This window comes from Tamandua tetradactyla, chromosome 3, assembly GCF_023851605.1.
Source record: "Tamandua tetradactyla isolate mTamTet1 chromosome 3, mTamTet1.pri, whole genome shotgun sequence".
In the NCBI taxonomy this organism is placed as follows: domain Eukaryota; kingdom Metazoa; phylum Chordata; class Mammalia; order Pilosa; family Myrmecophagidae; genus Tamandua; species Tamandua tetradactyla.
The window spans coordinates 65675255-65693846 of NC_135329.1; the positions used below are offsets into that span (position 1 = coordinate 65675255).

The following is an 18592-nucleotide window of genomic DNA, read 5'->3' on the forward strand; positions in this document are numbered from 1 at the left end:
AAAACAGCATTTGACAGATTAGTAACTGTGCAACAAGTACCAGGAATTGTGATGATTTGCTTCAGTAAAGACACTGCATCTGGAACAGCTGCTATAAGTAAAGTTATCTCTGATTAAGTTTATTACAATCCATCTGGTTTTTGCAGACCCAACAGTGTCAAATGTAACATGACAGGATACATCACTCATGCATTTTCAAATTTTTGATGGTGCCACAGTTCTCCCTGGAACAGTTTTCTATTGTCATGGAAATAGAAATGCCCTTCCTCCAAAAACAGCCCTCATTCCTTTAGTCAATGAGTCAATGTAGGGATTCTTTTAGTTTCTGACTGTTCAATCAAAATACACACTATAACCGTAAGGTGGACCCATGCACCTAGAAATATACGGTGAGGTTCTTGCGTGCAAAACCCTTTCATCACATGACCTCTCTATGCCCTCCTTTCAATTCTCTATGCCCTCCTTTTCAGAATTCACACATGCTCAGAGCCAGCACCCAGGGGCTCTGAAAGGTCTGGGTAATGTCCTTTTCCCAGTTCACAGTGATTTTAGTAAACAGCTACAGGTCCTTTGGGGAAGGCTTAGATGAAGATGTGCAAAACACACCTGTGGTTGTGCTACTGGTCCTTCCTGAAGGGGCTCTTCCATTGCGGGCTCCAAGTCCGCGAACTTGTTTCAGTCTGGAAGCTGCGAAGCGATGACTTTCTATTATGCTGACATCAGGTTTCTGTTTACCAGATTTGAGTTTTTCTTGGGTCAAAACATCTGATTGTCACACTGCCGCTGCTGCCCACTGAAGTAATTATGCATGCTTATCTCTGGCAGAGAAGCAGTGCTCCTGGGCGCTGGCTACCCATCGTTGCCGGTGAAACTAGGGGAACCCATTTCAATGGCAGTGATTCCACCATCATCCTCAGTCTACAGAGGCCAATCACCACAGGGCTTTCCAAGCATACTGGCATTCCTTCACTGACATATTTTTCATTGGGTTAGCAAAGGGAAGTCTGCTCCTCTGCCAGAGAATAGAGTTTATTTATACAGTCATAGTTCTTCAGAGAAAGGCAGCTAGCTTTCACATGAGGTTTTCTGTTTCAGGGGAAGGCACTGGGCAATGTCTGCAGGTCTCTCCTGGCTTCTGGGTTCCAATGGCCTTCCGCAGGGTGATTCCTTTCTGCATCTCCAAACGTCTGGACTGAGCTGGGAGTTCTGAGATGAGGTATGGTGAGCTGCTGAGCTCTTTTCTGACCTCTCTTTTAAGCCTCCAGCTAATTAAATTAAACCTCACTCATTGTGGAAGTCACCCCCTTTAGCTGACAGAAAATGTCATCAGCCATAGATAATTGCACATACTGATGATTTAAGCCCACAGAAACAGAACAAGGGGCATCATCAGCTGGTCAAGTTGACACCTGAACCTAACTACCACAGTTACGGGTATCTAGTTGTGTGGTCAAGCAAGCAGTGGCCTGATTGTTCCTGTGAGGGATTACATAGTGGGATGTGCATCTGTAGTCAGTTAATTACATCTATGTCTGATTGCATCTACAGTCAACAAAAGAGATTGCTTTTAGCAATGAGAGATGTTGTATCCAATACTTTGGAGGCCATAAAGGCAAGATTCATGTTTTCAGCAGTCAGAAGGAAGAATTTTTATCTCTACTTCAGTCAGTCAGCTTCTGGAAAATTCATTGTCAAGGCTGAGTTCCCAACTTGCAGCCTACCTTACAAAATTCAGACTTGCAAGTCCACATACCAGCCCTAGCATATCCACTCAGTCTCCCCATTCGCCATCTTCCATGCCCTACTTCTGTGTCCTCCATGCCCCACCCTGCTCCTGCTCTCCGAGGCACCCCTGAGCTGCACCTCACCCCCACAGCCCTGGCACCGTATGTCCACAACCCCATGACTCACACCCCAAGCTCACAGGCACTAGTGTCGAGTCCCCGGCCGTGTATATACCTGCACCACAACCCATCATGGCACTACTGTGCCCCTCCCCATGCCTGCAGCCTGCGTCACACCATTCCTGCAAATACAAAACTTAACACAACTGAAGGAAATCAACTTCCAAAGTAACCCTATCAAGATATTTACATGCCGTGAAGACAGCAGAAGATCATTAACCATATGAAGATGCAGACAGATACAGCCCAGTCTAATGACCAAATTAAAACAGCAGAGGAGACACAGACTTCGGAGCAAAGATGTTCATATAACTTAATTAAATAAAATCAGTGAGATGGCTAATGACATAAAGGAGATCAAGATGATACTAGAAGAGCATAAAAAGGAATCTGAAAGAATAAACAGAATAATAGCAGATTTTCTAAAAACAGAGATTAAAAATGCTGAAGACCAAGTCAAAAATATACTACAGAAACAGCAGATTTGAAGAGGAAGAAGTAAGAATAAGCAAACTAGAGGACAGGACAACTGATTTTGAACACACAAAAGAGTCAATGACAAAAAAAGATGGAAAATTTTAGATTGGATCTCAGAGAAATGATGGACAAAACAAAGCGCACAAATATAAGAATCATCAGTAACCCACAAGGAGAAGAGAGGAATAAAGGGCTAGGAAGATTAGTGGAGGATACAATGGTAGAAAACTTCCCAAACTTTATAAGACATAAATATGCAAATCAAAGAAGCCCAACAAACTCCAAATAGAATAAATCTAAGACACATACTAATTAGTCTGTCAAATGTTGAAGTGAAGCAGAAAATCCTGAAAGTGGCAAGAGAAAAACAATCTATTACATACAAGGGAAACCACATAAGACTGAGTTTCGACTACTCAACTGGCACTATGGAGGTGAGAAGACAGTGGGTGATGCATTTAAGATCCTGAAAGAGAAAGACTTCTAGCCAAGAAGTCTGTACCCAGCCAAACTGTCCTTCAAAACTGAGGGAGAGGGTGCATGGGTGGTTCAGTGGTAGAATGCTTGCCTTCCATGTGGGAGATCCGGGTTTGATTCCCGGACCATGCACCGCCCTACCTGCCCCCCCCCCCCCCCGCAAAAAAAAACACCAAAAAAAAAAAAAAAAAAAACCCTGAGGAAGAGATTAAAATTTTCACAGACAAACAAAGGCTGAGAGAATATGTCAACAAGAGACCAGTTCTACAAGATATACTAAACGGAGTTCTGCCAGCTGAAAAAAAAAGACAGGAGAGGGAGGTCTGGAGGAGAGCACAGAATTGAAGAGCACCAGTAAGGGTAACCTAAGGATAAAAAGAGAAAGAAGGAAAAGAACAAATAGATCTGACAAATAAAATCCAAAGAATAAGCTGGTGGAATCAAGAAATGCTTTTACAGGCAGGCCACGGTGGCTCAGCAGGCAAGAATGCTTGCCTGCTATGCCAGAGGACCCGGGTTCGATTCCTGGTGCCTGCCCATGTAAAAAAAAAAAAGAAATGCTTTTACACTAATAACTTTGAATGTTAATGGACTAAACTTCCCAATTAAAAGATAAAAGATTGGCAGAATAGATTAAGAAATATAATGTAGCTATATGCTGCTTACAAGAGACTCATCTTAGACACAAGGATACAAATAGATTGAAATTTAAAGGATGGAAAAAGATGTTCCATGGAAGCTATAACCAAAAGGAAGCAGGAATAGCTATACTACTATCGGACAAAATAGACTTTAAACGTAAAGACATCATAAGAGACAAAGAAGGACACCATATGTTAGTAAAAGGGATGATTAACAAGAAGAAATAACAATCATAAATGTCTATGCTTCCAATCAGGGAGCTCCAAAGTGCATGAGACAGACATTGGCAAAACTGAAGGGAGCGAAAGACATTTCAACAATAATAATGGGAGACGACTTCAATACACTACTCTCTTCTATAGACAGAACAACCAGACAGAGGATCAACAAGGAAACAGCACTTAATTTGATAAATGAATTAGTCCTAACAGACACATACAGGTCATTACACCCCAAAACACCAGGATATACATTCTTCTCTAGAGCTCATGGAACATTCTCCAGGATAGATCACATGTTGAGGCACAAAACAGGTCTTTATAAATTAAAAAAACACAAATTATTTAACGCATTTTCTCTGATCACAATGGAGTGAAGGTGGAAATCCATAACTACCAAAGAACAAGAACTTTCACAAATATATGGAGATTAAATATCATACTCTTACACAACCAGTGGGTCAAAGAGGAAACTGCTAGAGAAATCACTAGCTATCTGGAGATGAATAAAATGAGAACACAACATATCAGAACTTAACGGATGTGAAAAGGCTGCATTGAGAGGGAAATTTATTGCCCTAAATACCTATATTAAAAAAGAAGAAACAGCAAAAATCAAGGACTTAAATGCTCACATGGAGGAACTTGAGAAAGAATAGCAAACTAACCCCAAAGCAAATAGAAGATGAGAAAGAATCAATAAAACCCAAATTTGGTTCTTTGAGAAAATCAATAAAATTGATGGGCCACAAGTAAGACTATAAGGAAAAAAGAGAGATGATGCAAATAAACAAAATCAGAAATGAGAGGGGGCTCATTACCACAGACCCTGAAGAAATAAAAAAATAATCAGAGGATACTATGAACAACTATATGCCAACAAACTAGACAACTAATGGATACATTCCTGGAAGCACACAAATAAGCTATACTGACTCAAAGGGAAACAGAAGATCTCATCAAACCAATGAGAAGTAAAGAGATTCAAATAGTCATCAAAAATCTTCTACAGGGCGGGCCACAGTGGCTCAGCAGGCAGAGTTCTCGCCTGCCATGCCGGAGATCCAGGTTCGATTCTTGATGCCTGCCCACGTAAAAAAAAAAAAAATCTTCCTACAAAGTAATGCCAGGGCCAGGTGGCGTCACAGGAGAACTTTATCAAACATTCCAAACTTTTCCAAAAAATTGCGGAAAAAGGAGCACTACCTAATTAATTTTATGAAGCTAACATCACTTTAATACCAAAACTGGGTAAAGATGCCACAAGAAAGGAAAACTACAAACCAATCCCCTTAATGAACATAGATGTAAAAATTTTCAACAAAATATTAGCAAATCAAATCCAATTGAACATTAAAAGAATTATACATTACAATTAAGTAGGGTTTATAACAGGAATACAAGAATGGTTCAACACAAGAAAATCAGTTAATGTAATACAGCACATTAATAAATCAAAAGGGAAAATTTATATGATTATCTCGATTGATGCTGAGAAAGTATTTGACCAAATTCAACATCCTTTTCATATACAATACCTTAAAAAGTAGGAATCAAACATAACTTCCTCAACATGATAAAGGCATATATGAAAAATTCATAGCCAGTATTGTACTGAATGGTGAGAGGGTGAAAATTTCCCCCTAAGATCAGAAACGAGACAAGGATGTCCTCTGTCACCACAATTATCCAACATTGTACTAGAAGTTCTAGGAAGAGCAATCTGGCAGGAAAAAGAAATAAAAGGCATCCAAATTGGAAAGGAAGAAGTCTAAGTTTCATTATTTGCAGAAGATATAATACTATACTTAGAAAATCCTGAGAAATGTACTACAAAGTTACTTAAACTAACAATCAAATTCTGCAGGTGGCAGGCTATAAAATGAATGTGTAAAAATCAGTAATGTTTCTATACACAAGCAATGACTTAACCGAGGAGTCAATTAAGGAAAAACTTCATTCAAAATAGTACTAAAAGAATCAAGTATTTAGGAATGAACTTATCTAGGGATGTAAAGGACTTGTACATAATATTGTTAAAAAGAAAGCAAAGAAGATCTAAATAGGTGGAAAGACATTCCATGCTCATGCATTGGAAAGTTAAATGTAGTTAAGATGTCAATTCTACCCAAACTGATCTACCGATTCAACAAGTACCAATCAAAACTTGAACAACCTACTTTGAAGACTTGGGAAAGCTAACTACCAAATTCATCTTGAAGAGAAAGAGACCCTAAATAGCTAAAAACATCCTAAAAAAGAAGAATGAAATGGGAGGATTAACACCCCCAATTTTAAAACTTCTTATAAAGCTGCAGTGGTCAAAATAACATGGTACTGACCCAAAGATGGAAGTACTGACCAATGAAATTGAAACGAGAGTGCAGAAAAAGAACACCAGATCTATGGTAAAACTGATATTTGACAAGTCCCCAAATCCATTGAAGTGGGACAAAATAGTCTTTTCAATAAATGGGCATAGGAGAACTGGATATCAATAGTCAGAAGAATCAAAGAGGCCCCTTACCTTACACCCTATACAAAAATCAATTCAAATTGGATCAAACACTTACATAGAAAAATCAGTGACATAAAGCTCCTAGAAGAAAATGTAGGGAAACATCTTCAAGACCAAGTAACAGAAGGTAGCTTCCTAAACTTTACACTCAAAGTACAAGCAACAAAAGAAAGAAAAAATAAATAAATAAATAAATAAATAAATAACTCCTCAAAATCAAATGCTTTTGTGCCTCAAAAGACTTTGTCAAAAAGGTGAAGAGGCAGCCAAATGAATGGAAGAAAATATTTAGAAATCACACATTGGATAACAATTGATATTCTGTATACATAAAAAATCATATAACTCAACAACAAAAGAACAGGCAACCCAATTAAAAAGTGGGCTAAAGATATGAACAGACATTTTTCTGAAGAGCAAATACAGATGGCTAAAAAGCATATGAAGAGATGCCCATTCTCATTAAGTATAAGTGAAATGCAAATCAAGACTACAATGAGATACCTCATCACACCTATAAGAATGCATGCTATTAAACATATAATAACAAATAAATACTTAAAAATCTTTTAAAACATTAAAAAATTAAAAAAAAAAACACCCTATAAACATTTATAGGAAACTATAAATGTTGGAGAGGATGTGGAGAAACTGGGACACTCATGCACTGCTGGTGGGAATGTATAAAGTTACAGCCGCTATGGAAGACAGTCTGGCGGTTCCTCAGAAAACGAAATATCAGGTTGCCCTACGATCTGGTATATTAGGGTTCTCAGGAGAAACTGAATCAGCAGTAGGTATCTGTAAATATAAATCTCATGAAAGTGTCTCATGCAACCGTGGGGATATAAGAGTCCAAGACGTGTGGGGCAGGCCACAAGCTGGCAGCTCCAATGAAGCTCCTCAAGGAATGCTTAAGGTTGGCTGGGTGAAGCAGGAAGGTTGACTGTCTCTTCTGATCCCTCCTTTAAAGCCTTATGATGATAAGATTATGCATCACTTGTTGCAGAAGACACTCCCCTTAGCTGACTGTGTATTCAATCAGCTGTGGATGCAGCCAACATGGTCATGATTTAAGTCCATGAAATGTCCTCACAGCAACAGACAGGCCAGTGCTTGCTGGACCAGACAACTGGGCACCAGCACCTGGCCACCTTGACATATGGACCTGACCACCACACCTGGCACACCACTACTTGGTATATACCCAGAAGAACTGAAAGCAGTGACACAGAAATATGTACATCGATGTTCATAACAGCACTATTCACAATTGCCAAAAGATGGAAACAAAGTGCCCATCAACAGACAAGTGGATTAAGAAAATGTGGTATATACATATGATGGAATATTACGCAGCAGTAAGACAAAATGTTGTCTTGAATCACATGAAAAGATAGATTAGCCTTGAGGATGTAACGTTAAGTGAAATAAGCCAGACACAAAGGATAAATACTGTATTCTATTTTTATGACCATGGTAAAGGTAAAATCAGAGAATTATAATACAGAAGATAGGGGACCGAGAGATACACAGACGCTTGAGATGGGTGAACAGTTTGCTAATGAGGTTGAACTTGATTGAAAGAGAATAGATAGAAGTTCAGGCAGTTCACTAGTGGGTCTATTAGTAATATTACCCTGTTGAAGGTAAGCATGATTGAAAGGGGTTGTGTAGACTCATGTGTCCCACCAATTAACACTACAGATCTAAATAAATTCTTACATGAACAACTGCAAAGGTATGAATCTTGTACAAAGAGTGTGTAATTTCAGGGCACGGGGGCAAAATGTTATTGCATGCGATGGGTTATGTTTCACAGGAAAGCATCAACAGTACTGCAGCAATACCATAATGGGGGGCGGGACAAGAGTTAGGGGAAGGTTTGGATTTTCTATTTGATGAGGGTATGCTTATTGGCTATCTTCCTCTTGGGAACAATGAAATTATCTAAAATTGAGACTGTTGATAGACTGGTGACTTTGGACATTTCACATGAGGCCCAGTAGACGGAGGTGGCTGAAAGATGCACTGACTGAGAAGTAGATTGATGAACGATGGTGTAAACATATGATCAAACACAGTGCTGCTACAAAAAGGAACGAAGTTGCGAGGCATGCAACAATGTGAATGAACTTGTGGGACATTTGGCGAGGCAAAATAAGCCAGAAACAAATGAGCAAATATTGTATGATATCATTTAGACAATATTTAAGAAAACAAAGGTCTAGTTTACGTTGTAAATTCTGACAGCAGTCACATTTAGTCCAGAGTTATCATTTTTTCTGGATTTTGAAGGATTGTTTTAATACCAGGTTTATATAACCTGGTATTTAGAGATAAGAATGAAGCCAATCACATTGGGATTAAGGTAATCCAGAATACAAGGGTAAAGAAATGCTTGTATTTTAGAAGTTCACCTTCTCTTTGAGACCAAGGAAAGACAGTTCTATTTGTCCAGAACCTAGGTTTTCTGCAGCACATAATCTAACTCAACATGTATGGATAGATCATTTAAACGATCCAGACAAAGGGAGCCCAGAATAAGAACGAGAGCCTTTAATCCTGTACAGCTTAATGTAATGCCTGGACACATCCCAGAGTATACTAAGCAGATAATCAAAAAGTATTGGCAAAGTCCCTTGAGGGATAGGAGAAAAATTATGGAACTATTAAACTTTACCACTAGGGATACCCTGAATACTGTGCCAAACATTAGGGACACCCACATCAATAGGCCGAGCCCTTGATCTTGAGGTTTGCTCTTGTAAAGCTTAAGTACGTAGCAGAGAAGCTCAGCCTACCTATAGGTATGCCTAAGAGTCACCTCCAGAGGTGCTCAGATGTGGCCTCTTTCCCTCTAAGTCCAACTCTGCAAGTGAAATCATTGCCCTCCCCTCTAAGTGGGACATGACATCCAGGGATGAAAGTCTCTGTGGTGGTGTGGGGAATGACTCCTAGGGTTGAGCCTGGCCCTGGTCCTATGGGATCAACAATGCAATCCTGACAAAAAGGGGAAAAGAAGTGTTACAAATAATGTATCAGTGTCTGAGAGAGTTCAAATAGAGTCGAGAGGCTACACTGGAGGTCACTCTTATGCACGCTTCTGTTAGATATCGTTACCTATCATAACTTGCCAAATCCAACTAAAACCATTCCTGCATTATATAAGATTCTATAAAGGTTTCATCCACTAGGGTAACTTTCCAGAAACCTGCAACCTCCAGATGGATCCCTGGACCAGAGAAATCCTGAAATGCAGAGGAGCCAGCCTTTCTAGAATATCAACTAGTTCCATCCCCCATCCTATATTATTGATAGTCCCTTCCAACATGAAAAAGTTAGAACGGATATAGCCCAAATACCCCTAAAGAGGGAGAGAAAGATCAAAGGTAATGGTGGAGTTATACAGAGGTCAGGTTTAACAAAGGAGTATGAGTGCTGAATCATTATACTGCTATTTCTTTTAGTCTCCAGTTCCTTACAGCAGCTAGAAAGAAAAACATAAAATTGTGGAATTGTAATCCATAACAAACTTTGAAATTTATTGCTTTTTATGTATATATGTTATTTAAAGAGGAGGAGTATAACAGAGAAGATAGGATTTAACAAATGAGTATGATTGCTGAACCATTATATTGCTATTTCTGTTGTCTCCAGTTTTTTGGAGCTGGCAGAAGAAAAACTGAAAAATTGTGGAACTGTATCCCATATCAAACTTCGACATCTGTTCTATAACCACTTGTTAAAAATGTACTTAGAAATTTATCACTTTTTTGTATATGCTATATTTCACAATAAAAGTTAAAAAGTCAATGCTATTCTCTAACAGCATCTGCTTAACTAAAAGCCCCTGAAGAAACGTGAATAACAGATTATTCTCCACTAGATGGCAATCATTACACAAATTTGAGTTATACTCCCATTACATTAATAGCCAACGAATGGATTCAAGAGTCATTTTTTTATTAAGTGACCAAAATTTCAAGTTCGTTGTTCATAAACAACTGAAAACATTTGAGAGTGTGTCAAAGGCATTTACGACACAAGTTTGGTCTGAGGCTTTTCTTCCTTTTATTTATTTTTATTATTTTCTTGTTTTATAATTGATTAGAGAACTTACAGTTTACATAAAAATCATGCAGAAAATAGTTTCCATAAGCATGCCCCCATTTTTTAACATTTTGCATTAGTGTGGTATCTTTCTAATAAATGATGGAAGAATATCAGTATAATTATAGTGTATCTATAGTTTATAGTTCATATGAGGGTTTACTGTGTAGCACAGCTGTTATACTGTCCTAAGGTTATTTAAACATTTTTCTAGTAACATATAGAATCCCAAGTTTCTCATTTTTAACCACATTCACATATAAAATCCAGTTGTGTTGATTACATTCACGTCATGCTACAATTACCAACATAAATGACCAAAACCTCACTATCATCACAAACAGACATTCTGTACCAATGAAGCCTTAACTCCCCATTCTCTACCCCCACCCCTGGTAACCTAAATTCCAGTGTCTGACTCTATGAACTTGCTTATTTTAGTTATTTCATATCAGTGAATCATACAATATTTGTACTTTTGAGCGCAGCTTATGTCACTCCACGTCTTCAAGGTATTTCTATGTTGTTGCATGTATCAGAACTTAAACAGCTGAGTAACATTCCATTGCATGTATATACCCATTTTGCTTATCCATTCATCTGTTGATGGACACTTAGGTTGCTTTCATCTTTTGGCAACTGCGAATAACGTTACTATGAATATTGGTGTGCAAGTGTCTGTTCGAGAGACTATTTTCAATTCTTTTAGGTATATACCTAGAAGTGGGATTGCTGGGTCATATGGTAGTTCTATACTTATTTTCTGAGGAACCACCAAACTGTCTTCTACAAATCTCCACCAACGATGAACCAGTGTTTTCATTTCTCCCTATCCTTTCCAACACCTGTGATTTTTTTCATTTTTCGAATAGTAGACATTTTGGTGGGTATGAAATGGTATCTCATGGTTTTGATTTGCATTTCCCTTATGGCTACTGACGTTGAGCATCTTTTCATGTGCTTTTTGGCCATATGCACATACTTTCTGGAGAAATGTCTGTTCAAGTCTTTTGCCCATTTTTTAATTGGGTTGTTTGTCTTACTGTTGTTGACAGTTGTTTCTTTACATATTCTGGATATTAAAACCTTATTGAATACGTGGCTTCCAAATATTTTCTCCCATTTTGTAGGTTGTCTTTTCATTTTCATGAAGTCCTCTGATGCACAAAATCTGTTAATTTTGAGGAAGTTTCAGTTATTTTTTCTTCAGCTGCTAAGTAGTATAACAACTACTTAACAAAAGGCCCTGAAGATGCTTCCTTACGTTTTCTTCTAGGAGCTTTATAGTCCTAGTCCTTATGTTTCAATCACTGATCTATTTTTTTTTTTTTTTAACATGGGCAGGCACCGGGAACTGAACCTGGGTCTCCAGTATTTCAGGTAAGAACTCCACCTGCTGAGCCACCATGGCCCGCCCTTAAGTTAATTTTTATATATGGTGTAAGGTAGGAGTCCTTCTTCATTCTTTTGCATATGAAGATCCAGTATCCCAGCACTATTTGTCAGAGAGACTATTCTTTCCCAACTGAGTGGACCTGGCACTCTTGTCAAAAATCAATTGGAAAAAAAATAGCAATTGGTCACATATAAGGGTTTATTTCTGAACTCTGAATTCGATCCCATTGGTCTGTGTGTCTATTCTTGTGCCAGTACCATGTTTTGATTAATTTTTTAAAAATAATTTTGACAAACCTTCACACACACAGTACATACATGTGTACAGTCAATGGCACACTCTATCATCTCATAGTTGTGTAGTCAGACCATGACCATTTTTTTAAAACTTTTTTTATTAATTAAAAAAATTAACAAACAAAACATTTAGATATCATTCCATTCTACATATACAATCAGTAATTCTTAATATCATCACATAGTTGCATATTCATCATTTCTTAGTACATTGGCAGCGATTTAGAAAAAGAAATAAAAAGACAACAGAAAAAGAAATAAAATGATAATGGAGAAAAAAAAACTATACATATACCCCTTACCCCTTGCTTTCATTTACCACTAGCATTTCAAACTGAATTTATTTTAACATTTGTCCCCCCTATTATTTATTTTTATTCCATATGTTCTACTCTTCTGTTGATATAGTAGCTAAAAGGAGCATCAGACATAAGGTTTTCACATTCACAGAGTCTCATTGTGAAAGCTATATCATTGTTCAATCATCATCTACTTAATGCGTAAGAATAACCTCCAGGATAACCTCTCGACTCTGTTCGGAATCTCTCAGTCATTGACACTTTGTCTCATTTTACTCTTCCCCCTTTTGGTCGAGAAGTTTCTCTCAATCCCTTAATGTTAATTCTCAGCTCATTCTAGGGCTTTTCTCAGTCCCTTAATGCTGAGTCTCAGCTCATTCCAGGATCTCTGTCCCACGTTGCCAGGAAGGTCCACACCCCTGGGAGTCATGTCCCACCATGACCATTTTTAGAACATTTGTATAGCTCCAGAAAAAAAGAAAAAACTCAAACATCCCATATCCCTTAGCCCTCCCTCTCACTGACCACTAGCATTTCAATCTACCCAATTTATTTCACCTTATCCCCCCATTATTTATTTTTTAATCTATATATTTTTTACTCATCTGTCTATACCCTAGATAAAAGGAGCATCAGAGACAAAGTTTTCACAATCACAGTCACTGTAAAAGCTTTATCATTATACAATTGCTTTCAAGATTATGTTTTAAGATCTGAAAGTGACTCCTCCAACTTTGTTCTTCTTTTTCAAGAAGGCTTTAACTATTGAGGGCCCTTCACCCTTCTATATAAATTTGATGACTGGCTTTTACATTTCTGCAAAGAAGGCCGCTGGACTGATTCTTGAAGAAGACTTATCTATATAACTTTACAATGTGACTGTGTGATTCTGGAAACCCTGTGTTTGATGCTTCTTTTAACCAGGGTATGGACAGATGGGTTAAAAGAAAAAAGATAATAAATGACAGAGGGAGATAAAGGGTAAATTGACATACTGTGGGTCAATGAGAGGGAGGGGAAAGGGGTATGGGATGTAGTTCTCTTTTTCTTTCTTTTTCTGGAGAGATGCAAATGTTCAAAAATGATAATGGTGAAGAATACAGAACTATATGATGATATTGTGAGCCACTGATTTTATACTATGGTTGGTTTGTACATATGTGGATATTTCTCAATAAAAACATTTTTAAAAAAAGGCTGCTAGAATTTTTTATTGGGATTGTGTTGAATCTATAAACTGCTTTGGTTTGATTGACATCTTACCAATATTTAGTCTTCTAAAGGCATTTTGACTGCATTATTCTTTGACCTATTGACCCGTGGCAGAGAATGCTAGTTGTCCCCTAGCACATTAGTTAGGATAGGCTAGTTATACTGCAGTTACAAATTAGCCCTAAGATCCCAACGATTCAACACATTTCATGTCACACATAGATTGACAGAAGCTCTATTCCAGTGTCTCGGTATTCCAGGCTGGTAGAAGCTCCAGCATCTTGTATCTTCATCCACTGGGACCTGTAGCCTTCACGGTTACTGTGGCAGACAGGAGCGACTGGAGAGTTGTGCATGCCATTTTCACACCATTTCCCCTCCGTAGCCAATGGCCTAGAACTAGCTACATGGTCTCACTAAGAGGTTCAGTCTTTCAGTAGCCAGATGGGAGGAGAACCCAGATATTGGCAAACACCAGTATTATCTACCACCCTGTATTTATTCTTCCCTTCCACAACAGTAAAAGAACTCCAGTTGCAAGCTGGGTAGATGGTTGCTCTCCCCCTACACTCTTTGGATTTCTGAAGTGACTTTGGAGACAGAAGTCAGGCATGAGGGAACAATTACCTGAAAAAGGCCTGGTCCCTGACCCCTTGCAGAACCAAAACTATCTCTGGATAGTCCAACAAGATAAACAAACTTCCATCTTGCTGCAGTCACTGTCACTGGGAGATTTTCTGTTACTTGCAGCTGAGCTTGGTCTTTATTAATAATGTTGAGTCTGCTAAGGATTATTTCCTCAATAAATTGTACTCCTTTTTCCCCTCCAGGTTCAACTGAGAAATAAACATAAAAGTCTGAGAGATCAAATACCCCTATTAATGCTAATAAAGCTAACTGGAGAAATGGTTTTAAATTGGTGGACAGAGGAGCCTGTTGACACTTCACCTCTGAATTGGACAGATTGCCAGCTTCTGTTACTGGCATTACTCAGGGTTTCTCAACCTTGACACTAACATTTTGGACTGGATAATTCTTTGTTCTGTGGGCTTGGGTCTTGAACCATCAGATGCCAGTAGCACTCTCCAGTCATGCCTATCAAAACTGCCCCACAGATGCTCTCCCAGCCTACCCCCGCCTGTCCCTAGCCCCCATCCTAAGCTTCCAGTAAGAGTCTGGTGAGTGGGGAGCTGTAAGGCACAATATCGTACATAGTGTAGAAACACTGCAAGCTGGAAAAAAGGAGACACTGTGTGAAAGGAGAAAGCCCCCTCTCTGGTACAGCCGAGGTTCCCAGTGCTCCTTTCCGTGGGGGACAGCAAGCTCCCTGGAGAGGACACTGGGGTCCTAGGCCCAGTTCTTCATAGACGTTCTCCAGCAAGCTGCTTGTCCAACATTTTGTCGTTGACAGTGAAGAATTGATACAGCCATGTTTTTAAAACCATCTTTCCCGGATCCACCCACAGGCTACCTGTCAGTCCCCAGTCTCTGTATTAATCTCCATTAAAGGACTTAAAAAAAAACAACAACAGAAAACTGCTCCAATTGAGCACTGGCATTAGTGAACACCTGCTCCCCCTTCCTCCCCCTTAGGAAGACCCCTTAACTAACTGAGCAGACGAAGATGCATGTTTCCACAGGCAGGAAAATTTACAACTCAAAAGGGATTGAGACTTCAGTTCCTTTTTCTAAACTCATCTGATAAGCTACCGCTTTTCTTTTTAAGAGGTAACTAAGGGGGCAGTAGAGGCCGGGAATATCACTCTAAAGCTCCTCCACATGAAAACAAAAGCCAGTGTGGTTCTCCCCCAAGAAGTTCCCTCTCTTATAGCACATCTCTGTGCACAGTCTTGTCTTTCCTTTTTACAACCTAAATTTTCACAAATGTTAGCTAGAGATAATATGAATGACTATTTGGGTATAATTATTTTTATTGGAATTAAAGAATGGAAAATGAAAAGCCTCTAAAAGCAAGATTAAAGCTCTTGTGGTCAGTGCTACTTTTTTTTATTAGTTGGTTGCTGTTTTTAATCTGATTTTCGTTTTTAGTTAACAGCAGATAATCAAGTGAATTTTTAGACCACAGCTTCTTTACCACTTATATACAAAAGAAAAATGCTTGTTCTGTCTTAGGCCTTCCAAGCCTTCAGCAGCACCACTGTTCACTTATGTAACCTCAAGGCACCACCTTGTCAGCAGCTAGTCCATGAATCTGCTAAGCCAGTCCATTCCTGGTACCAAGAGAAAAAATAAAAGGGGTCATAACAGTATAAAGGGTAGAGCCCCCTTATTTACAACAGTGCTCTCATAGCACAAAGGTGCCCACCAGTTGCCGATGTGAGGGACAATTAAGTCAGATGGGCTGTAATGTTTACAAAATGCAAATAAAAATGCACATTGTTTTTTTCTGTGAATGCAAATCCAATTTATTTGCTGGTTTTTGAAATCTTTTTTTATTTTTTAATTTTTCCCTTTTATTTATTTATTTAATCTCTCTTTTTAAAAAATTCTTGGGAAATAGACTGAATGAAGTCAGGTCACTTTCCTTATCGACCAGTAGAAACTTACTGAACACTACCTGATATGAGACATATGAACACGTTAGATATAGTCCTTACTCTTTGAGAGCAGATAATGCCAGCTGGGAAAACAACAGTAACATAAGGGGATAAATGAGGACTCCTGAAGGCCCTGTTGGACTGTTTGCATGATGGAGTGAAGTCAAGATTGGGGTCTGAGCCAGGTCCAGAATGGTGGAGAATTTTGAAAAACTGAGAAGAGGAAGATAATTCTAAGCAGAAGAATAATAGTCACAAAAACACAGATATTTTAGGCAACGAGTAGAACAATTTGGTTTGGGTTCAGTGCTTACAAAACACTGAATAAGAAAAGATGAGACTGGAGAGTTACACTGGGGTTAGCCTGGGCCAAGAGTTTGGACTTCAAGGAAATATGGGAAAACCAAAGGTTTCTGAACAGTCTCAAGTGACATGAAATAGAGAGAGGTAGGACAGTGATATTCAGGATGAAGTGGGGTGCCTGGAAGCTACTTCAGGGGGTGCTTACTTTAGCAGTTCTAAAAAGAGACCAAACACCTGAACATGGAATAACAAGTGCAGAAAAATACCTCATTTGTATGAGTTCACAAAGGACTTTCATTTATAAGATCTCATTTTACTCACAGAACAATTTGTAAAGTAGAATATTTATACCATTTCACAAGTAAGGAACTGCTATCTAGAAACTATGCAATCATCTTTGGAAATGCTTTCCTTTTGTTGGTTTTGGGTACAATACCTTATTTAGAATGTTTTCCTTTTCTCATTATTCCTGTTCAGGTGAGGCTTTTCCTGTTTCTTTCTCCTTAAAATATTTTTTCGGCCCCTCCTCTTCTCCTGCCATACCTTCTCATTAGATGACCTCACCTTCACTGGTGGTTTTAACTACCATACATAAGCTGACATCTGCCAAATTCGATCATGCAGAGGTTAGATCTTTCCACTGACCACATATACACAAAGGTCTGCCTAAACTCTCACATCCAAACACATCTAAAATTTCATTTTTATCCTAACCTTGCTGTTCCACCTGTATTTCCTATTTTGTCAGACAGTACCACCATGCAGTCTTACGATGATTAAACAGCAGTTCCTGAACTTTAGTTTAGCCGATTTCAAATATTAACTTTTTTCTTGTGTACAGGCCGATCTCAGAGATACTGCGGGTTCAGTTCCAGACTACCACAATCACAACAAAGCGAGTCACAAGAACTTTTTTGGTTTCCCAGTGCATATAAAAGTTATGTTTACAGTATCGTCTATTATGTGTGTAACAGCATTATATCAAAAAAACAATGTACATACCTTAATTAAAATGTGACAGACACGAAGTGGGCAACATGCTGTCGGATACACGGTGCCGGCAGACTTGCTCACCACAGGGTTACCACAAACCTTCAATTTGTAAAAAACACATTATCTGCGAAGCACAATAAAGCGTAGCACAATAAAACAAGGTACGCCTGTAAAACAGAGGGAGTAGGGAAAACAGCCTTGAGACCAACCACTCAGAGAAAGGTGCACTATTAGCAGTTCCCAGGCACACAGCAATAGGCCAGCAGGGACTGGCAGGAGGCAGCAGGCTTGTGCTTGGCAGAAGCAGAAAACTGGTAAAGCTGCTGGAACTCAGAGGGACATGAATCCTAAACATTCATCTACTTGTGGGAGTGTGTGTGAATGTGTGTGTGTATATATATATATATATATATATATATATATATATATATATACATATATTAGCTCCCTTAATCACAGCATAACTGTAGAAAAACCAAACTTACGGAATATTTGAACTAAATCTACTCCTTATGTGGAAAACAATTTTTATTAGCAGCTTTTTTTCAAAGTTTTGATTTTTGAGTCTTATTTTAAATTTATTTTACGTGGTCTTGATCTCAAGTTGTATCAAAACTCCCCTTGAAAATCAGACAACCCAGAGTTTAAAACATGAATTCAACTGATACTCACAGGAATCCTGTATGACAGATAAGGCAAGTTATTATTAGTCTAGTTTTTACAATTCACTCACTCACCGATTTGTTCAATTATTTATTAGGCACTTTTTATGTGCCATGTGTGGTACAAGGCGCTGGGAATATAACAAAGAATAAAAACAAAGTCCCTCAAGGAGCTCACAGTCTAATGGCAAACTACTGAGTAAACTGAGGCACAGAGTGGTAAACGACTTACCCAATGAGGTAGAAGTGGCCAGATAACTGGAAATGTGGGAGGAGGGCACAGCTCATTTTAAGTAAAGCCTCTTTGAAGAACGAGGTTGCAAGCTTACAGAAATATACCGTAAAATCTGCTTGCAAACAGCTTTCAAATAGTTTTTTTCAACATTATTGAACGTGTTTCTCATGATGAATCATTATCTGATGGGATTTCTGCACTTGGCCATAAAGCCTTGGCACATGCCACCAGTCTGGTGGGAAACCATCATCTGCAGTTAGCTTGAAATCAAGAAGTTATCAGACTCCAA

The 18592-nt window shown here is 38.6% G+C and overlaps 1 long non-coding RNA gene across 1 annotated transcript; it reads left to right on the top strand.

Annotated features, from left to right (window-relative positions):
• The first annotated feature begins 1159 nt into the window (after nt 1-1159).
• LOC143677360 (uncharacterized) lies at nt 1160-15326 on the top strand. Its single transcript, XR_013172525.1, has 3 exons — nt 1160-1216; nt 11694-11729; nt 14383-15326. It is a non-coding gene; the product is annotated as an uncharacterized LOC143677360 (long non-coding RNA).
• Nucleotides 15327-18592: the final 3266 nt, after the last annotated feature.